The following is a 7,486-nucleotide window of genomic DNA, read 5'->3' on the forward strand; positions in this document are numbered from 1 at the left end:
TGAATCGTAATGTAAATATCTGATATGCAGGATGGTCTTAGGCGACCCCTGTGAAAGGGTCGTTCGACCGCCAAAGGGATCGCGACCCACAGGTTGAGAACCGCTGGTCTGGAGGCTGGGCCATGTCTTACTCTCACTGCATCCTTGGTGGCCAGCACAGGGCTGGGCATCAAGGAGGCCTCGGAGGCAAGACTGAAGAACTGAAGTTTCTTAACAGGCACAACGTTTAGGTGCAAGGCATTCATTCATTCACTTCCTGTTTGTTCATCTATTCATTTGTTCCTTTATTCATATGCCCCTTCAATAAATATTGATTGAGCACTCACTATGTAGCAGGCACTACTCGAGGTGATAGGGGTCCGGTGGGAAGAGATGGGGAGTGTCAGGGGAGATTGGAACGTTAGACAGGTTAGGAAAGGCCTCCCTAGAAGGCAACATCAGAGGAAAGTGATGGAGGAGAGAGAGGAAGGATAAACCATTCCACTACCTGGGGGAAGAATGCTCTAGGCAGGAGCAGCAGCCTGTGCAAAGGCCCTGAGGCAGGGGTGTGCCTGGCAAATTTGAGGATCAGCAAGGAGGCCATCGTGGCTGGAGTGGAGAGACCCAGCGGGAAGATATAGACGGAGTCAGGGAGGTGATGGGGGTCATATTGCACAGGGCTTTGTAGGCCACGGTGAGAACACAGGTTCTGACTCCGAGTGAATTAGGAATCAGAGGAGTGTTCTGAACGGAGACAACATAACCTCAGGTTATAACAGGACCCTCTGGCCACTGTGTGGATAAGGGAAGAAAGAGGGAGACGCGGGCAGAGGCTACTGCAATGATCGGGTGGGAGACGATGGTGCTGGGCCGCGCAGGTGATGCGAAGTGGTCGGGTTCTAGGGGTCCTGGGAAGCTGGAGCCACAGGCCATGTGGGGGTGTGAGGGAGAGAGAAATTGAGGCTCTGGCCGGAGCACCTGGGCGGTGGGGTTCCATCCACTGAGCTGGGGATGCACTGGGGACGTGGCGCCTGCCTGTGGGGCTACAGCGTGCGGCCGTCCACCCACCAATCACACGCAGGAAGAATTCTCAGTGACTGGGTGCCCTGCAGGAGGCCAGTGCCGCGGGGGCTGGTAACAGGGGGAGCGTGTCGCGACAGGGGGCGCAGGTGTGTGAAGCCCTCGCGGTGGGAGGGAAGTCGAGGACACGGGAGCTGAGAGGAAGGAGGTAGGGGTGAGGGTGGAGGGCCAGTCCTGGGTCCACCTGAGCAATTCAGGCTTTATCCTTCGGGAAAAGATGAAAGGGTTTTGAGCAGGTGTGTGCATGCGTGTGTGTCTGTGTGTGCATGCACGTGTGTGTTGGATGTGATCAGAGCTGTGTTTTGACAACATCCCTGCGGCTTCAGTGCGGAGAACGGATTGGACAGAGGCCCTGGCGCCCCTTGAGGGGCTGTGCCCTCGCCCTGCTGGGCCTGGATGGTGGGAGGGACAGGGCTTTGAGGGGATGGGAGAGACAGGACTGGATGGGCTGGGAGGTGAGAGAGGAGGCGGCATCGCAGGTGCTGCTCAGCCCATATCCGCAGGGACACGGTCTTCCCAGGAATAAGGGCCAGAGAAAGATCCCACTCGGGTTGCAGACGCTCGGGCCCCCTCGTCCACAGGCTCTCGGGAGGGGGCGGCGACAGCCTGCAGCGTCCTGCCTCTCATGTTCTGAAAAGCCTTCTTTTCTTTTCTAAGGTGAGACATGCCGTAGCTTCATTGACCTGGCCCCAGCGTCGGAGAAAGGTAAGAGTGGGCCCGCTCCCTGCTCCACGTGTGGGCCTCCCCTCCAGACACGGCCCTGCCCGGGGGTGCCCAGCCCCGTGAGAGCGCTCCTTCAGCACGCCTGGCCGGGGGCCCAGCGGACCCCTGCAGGGCTCGGAGCTTCTCCCAAAATCTCTCCCGAAATCGCAATCGGTGAAGCTGGAGAGGAAGACGGTCCTGCCCTCCCTGCCCCGTGGGCGGTGCTGAGAGGCACCACACTCCCGTCGTTCCAGGGCACGCTGGGACTGTGTCCGCGTGTGAGCATGCATGTGTGTGTGCACGTGTGAGTGTGTGTGGATGTGTGTACACCGTGTCCATGTACGGTGACAGGTGGCTTGCTGTGCCTCCTTCTGGAAACACCAGACCTCTATTCCTGCTTCTGTTATGAGGCCCCCGGCCTGGAGGGGTTGCGTCTTTGTGTTTTACTGGCTTCATAATTTCACTTCCAGGGCTTGGCGGCCACGCCGAGGACCTTCTGGCCGTGTCTATAAAATGCTTACCAGGAGGCTGAGTGGGCTGGCCCTGCAGCCAAGTTGCTGAAAGCTGGGCCTGGACTCGCTGCCTCTCAAGCACTGAGCTCTCCCTGGGGGTCCGTGGGGTGGCCTCTCCCCGGCCTCCCGCTCTGGCCCTCCCAGAGGCTCCTGCGGGAGCGGGGCCCTCGCTGTGCCCTCGCCACACTGTCCGCTCACAGGGCAGAGATGAGCGGCTTGTTCAGGGCCACAGGGAGTCGGGGCCAGTGCTGGAGCCCGGGCGTGCTCTCCCGCGAAGAGCATCCTTCTCCCAGGCTCTCACCCCGCACCTGCTCGCTCTGTGACTTCCTCCTGGTCTGCAAAGTATGGGTGTGATCATGACACAAACACTGCCTGGCTCCATGCCATGCTGACCACGTGCCGGGGACCATTCTGAGAACTCCACCCACATTGGCTCATTTAACCCCCATTTTACAGATGAGGAAACTGAGGCACAGAGCGTATGATACCGCCTGGGTGTGACCACAGGCCTCAAGGATGGTTGGCAGCTGGTTGTGCTGGGACTGGCCCAGCGAGGCTTTTGGGTGCACGTGTGTTTGAGACGCGCTAAGAGCATATGCTGTTTCCTCTGCCTGAACTGCTAGTCAAGGTCTCCCCTGGCCATTGTCACCCCAAAGTGACCACAGCGTCTGGGTGAGGTAGCAAACCTTCATTCCCTCGCCAGGCCCCAGGGGAGCACCTCTGTGCGCAGCCAGTGTACACTCCTGAGCACCAACTACGTGACCAGCTCTGGGCTGGGCGTCCGGGAGCAAGGGCGAACGAGGCGAAAGCCCGCCCTGCCGGAGTGGGGATGGCTAAGCACGGGGTCCACTACGGTGGAAGGGCTGCAGCCGCAAATCAAGATGCCCCTTTGCTGGACTGGGCTGCACCTCAGATCCCTGCTCAGAGCCCATGAAGACGTTTGGGTTTCCTCCCGTTATAGTAACCAGATTCCCCAGTAACGCTTTGTCAAGGTGTGAAGTTCCTGGTTCCTAAGCCCCAGGTGGAAGCGTATCCTCACAGGCAGATGGACTCTCACTGGGAGTGAATGAAGAATGAATGAATGAATGAAGAAGGAATGAATGAACGAGTGAGTGAATGAATGAATGGATGAATGAATGAGTGAGTGAGTGAATGAATGGATGGACGAACGAATGAATGAACTGAGTTCCCATGATTCAGATTTGCTGCCAGGCTGCACTGCAGCATCCTCATTGCATTTCCTCAACGCCCGTCAACACGGTGGAGACCGAGGAGCACCGAGAATGAACCGTGTACCACCGCCCCCAGCAGCACAGATGTTGAGCAAAAGAAGCCAGGTTCAGAGGACTACACACTATATGCTCCCATTTCTGTAAAGCTGGGAGCAGGCAGAACGAATCTCTGCTGTTAGAAATCAGGACAGTGGCTGCCTGGAAGAGTGGGCGTGACTGAAGGCGGCGTGTGGAGGGCTCTGGCAGCGGGCAACGCTCGGTTCCCTAATCCGGGTGCTGGTTACACGGCTGTGCTCAGTTCGTGCCAGCTCCTCAGGCTGCGCACCTGCCGTGCACGCACTTTTCTGTACACATGGGATATGGGATACGTCAGTAAAAAGTAAAGCAAAACTTTCCCACCCCGAGTTCTTGTTATCTTTCGGAAATGAAAATCCTTTCATGGCTCCCAGCCTCACCCAGGACATTTTAATGTGGCGGTCATGGCCCTCCGTGACCCAGGGCTTGTCACTCCACCTTTCACCATCCATGACGTAGACCTTGTGCTCCAGATCTGCCTCCCCACTTGCATGCAAACCCCCCAAACTCTCCATCGTCTCTCAGCCCCTGCGCCTTTGCACATGCTGTTTCCTCTGCCTGAACTGCCGTCACCACCTGTTTGTCTTGCAAACTTCTGTTGATCCTTCAAAACCCAGCTTAGACATGACCTCTTCTGAAACGCCACCCCGAACCCCAGAGGTACCCACTGTGACTGGTCCTGTTAGCACCCGTCACGCTGCATTGAGGGCATCCCCGCCAGCAGACTGGACGCTCCCTGAGGACAGGCACTGGCTCTTGTCCTTCCTGTGGCTCCCGTGCCCCAGATGGGTTGGCACACAGCAAGAATTTAGTGAAGGTTTGTTGAATGAATGAATGAAGAAGGAACAGGGCCATGTTACACACACGAGTTAGCTCATTTGGGTTCAAAAACCTGGACCCTGATTCTAAAGCCCCCGTCTGCTCCAACCCACCTGGGCTGAGCTGTGTGCTAAGCCATCCCTGCTCCCCGCCCGCTGCCCAGCGCGCTGGGATTTCTGGCAGCCACCAGCTGGCAATTTTTGCGGAACAATCTCTGAGGCTTGTAGGTTTCATTTGTTTGATGTTGCATTGCCGTGTAACAATGTGGCGGCTCCTGGCCACAATCCGGAGTCTTGCCTGAGTCATTTCTCACTTCAGTTTCTATAACGGTCTCTTGTTGGGTCCCTCAACCTCTCTATTCTCCGTCTGAAATCTATTTACAGTTCTGCTGCTCACTTAATTTATTTAGTGCATTTTATTGATTTATGCCATAGAACTGAAACGTGCATAGATCAGAACATGCTGAGCAGGGAAGGGGGATGGCAACAGCTTCCAGAGCCGCCCAGACTCTGATGTGGGAGCTACGAGGGGGCCAGCCTGCTGGCTGCAGCCCACACACTCGGGGGCCAGGGCGCCCTGTGCCTGCGCGTCCATCCCGGGCGATCTTTCACCCCTGGCTGCCTGGGGAACTCTATCAACTTGCACGAGCCAACCCACAGGCCCTGGCTCCTCGAAGCGCCCCCTCGCCTGCAGGCTGAATCGGTTACTCCCGCTCTGTGCTCCCAGGTCACCGAGTAGCTGCCTGTGGTCCAGGCCTGGCAGCAGGGGAGCGCTGCCTCTTTCATCCAGTGAGACAGACAGTGCAGGGCACAGAGCGGTTCCCAGGTCCCTGTTCCCGCTCACCTGCCATTCCCAGCCAAGATGGAGGTCGCTCTTGCAGCCGCTGGCTGAGGGGGACCGTCCATCGCCTGAATGGCCCTGGCCCATCTGCGGAGGCGGCCAAGCTCGGGTCCTCCCGCAGAAGATCATTTCCTGGTCATTATCCGTAAACTCACCACAGGCTGCCCCAGCTGTGCCGATCAGTCCTGGGAGCAGGCAGACAGCCGCCTTGCCTTCAGGAACCGGCTGCAGTGACCTCCGGTCACCTTGCTTCAGGCCAGCGGTCAGCAGCTCCTGCCGGGCGTGTGCCAGGGGCCAGGACCGGAGGAGAGTCACCTACAGCTTCTGCTCTTGAGGAGCCCCCTTCTGGGGGACAGACAGGAGGGGGAGTGCCACCTCCGTGAGTCGGGCCCGGCGGGGGGACAGAGGGCTGTGCGGAGGGGGCCACGTGGGGAAGGTCCTGAAGGAGGAGTGATATTCCGTCTCGTCTCGTGGGCGAGGGGCTCCCGGGGAGGTCATTCCTGGGGAATGAGTGGCACGTGCAAAAGAGTGAGACCCGGCGCCCTCAGTGCCGGGCCCCAGGCAGATGTGCCTTGGACATTTGCTGAGTGACTGAAGAGTGGAAGGAAAGTAGGGCCCAGAGAGGTTAAGTGCCTTGCTCAAGGTCACACAGCAAGTGTACATTAGAGTCAGGCTCCAGGCTCCTGAAGTCTTTTAAGCAGCACCCACCCGCCCTGCTAACGCCACCCATCCTTTCTCACCCACCACGTCCTTCCCACCTTCCCTCTGGCCTCCGTTTCTCAGCACCACACTCGGCCCTCCCCACCTCCCCCTCCCCCCCTCCTTTTGAAGTGCTGGTTCCGCCACTTTCCGTGCTGACATTCTGGATCCCTCTAATTACGTGCTCTTATGAGAGGTGATTGAACCCCTCTGCCTGGCGGAGGGCTGCCCTGGAGATCACAACAGCTGATAATTGCTCTAGTTGCTCTAATTCCAATTATTCAAGATTATCTTTCCAAGTAATTAGGTGTCTGGGCCGTCTCACCTCCGCACGCTCAGAGGGTGTCCCATCAGCCCCTGGTGGCGACCAGCCTGCGTGCTTCCTAATTGGAAACGGTTTCTCCGTGTGAGGAGCCTGCTCCGTGTAAACAGTGGTAATTTAAATTTCCAGATGACTCTGTGTCTTATCTGACTCCTGGTGAGAAATTACCTCGGGCACTCGAATCCAGCCCTCGTCCCCGTCTGAGCGGAGGCTGCAGCCGCGTGGCGGGTGGGACTGGCTGAGCTGCCCCGGGTCTGAGGAACTTGAAGGATGGTTCCTTTTCACGTCCCAGGAAAGCCTTTCCCTGGGCTGATTCCTCCTGGATTTCTCCCTGGATTGGGATTCACAGCAAATCCGTTTGGCCAAGGCCCTGCATTCCCTAACAGCCATCACTTTAGACACATGGTGATTCTTTCAAGTGTAGTTAGACACACAGTGCAAACCAGGGCCACCGCGTACAGGGCGCAGGCCACCGGCTGAGCGACTCCGGGCTCACCGTTCCCGCTGTGGTTGGTGTGAATGGCGTAGGCTGGGCAGTGCATGCCCTGTAGGACCGCATATGGGGCCAGGGACACAGGTTAAGGATAATACCATGGCACACCCACATCCACACCCACACCCACACCCACACCCACACCCACACTCACACCCACACCCACATTCTCCTGCTGCTGTGGTCGGTGTGAATGGCGTAGGCTGGGCAGTGCACGCCCTGTAGGACCGCATGTGGGGGCCAGGGACACAGGTTAAGGATAATACTCACCATGGCACACCCACACCCACACCCACACTCACACCCACACCCACATTCTCCTGCGACACGCTGGGAATGTGTGACCCTATTTGTCACGTGTCTTTGTTTTCATTGACGTGATTTTATTGGTCTACCTGACAAGCAGTGAAAAGCACAGGTTTTAAACAGGAAATGCATTCCTCCACGCCACCCGCACCTCTGTCGGGACAGAGCCAGGGCCGGCTCCGTGGGCACGCGGCTGTGCAGTCACCCTGGTCCCGCGCATGGAGGGCCTGCATTGGTTTAATGCTCTCTGTCACTGTCTTGAAATTTAAAAAAAATTCCTATCTGAGGATATGTTTTTATTGATTTTTAGAGAGAGAGAGAGAGAGAAACATAGATGTGAGAAGCATAGATCGGTTGCCTCCCGTATGTGCCCCAACCAGCAACCTTCTAGTGCAGGAGACGATGCTCCAACCAACTGAGCCACCCA

General features: G+C 57.6%; 1 protein-coding gene across 1 annotated transcript in view; it reads left to right on the forward strand.

Annotated features, from left to right (window-relative positions):
* The first annotated feature begins 1,716 nt into the window (after nt 1-1,716).
* Nucleotides 1,717-7,486, forward strand: part of GSG1L (GSG1-like) — a 109,132-nt gene continuing 103,362 nt past the window's right edge. Inside the window, exon 1 of the mRNA XM_014542997.1 lies at nt 1,717-1,764. The gene's annotated coding sequence lies outside the window, so the exon portion shown is untranslated. The remainder of the gene's footprint in view (nt 1,765-7,486) is intronic.

The sequence above is a fragment of the Myotis brandtii genome, unplaced genomic scaffold, assembly GCF_000412655.1.
Source record: "Myotis brandtii unplaced genomic scaffold, ASM41265v1 scaffold317, whole genome shotgun sequence".
In the NCBI taxonomy this organism is placed as follows: domain Eukaryota; kingdom Metazoa; phylum Chordata; class Mammalia; order Chiroptera; family Vespertilionidae; genus Myotis; species Myotis brandtii.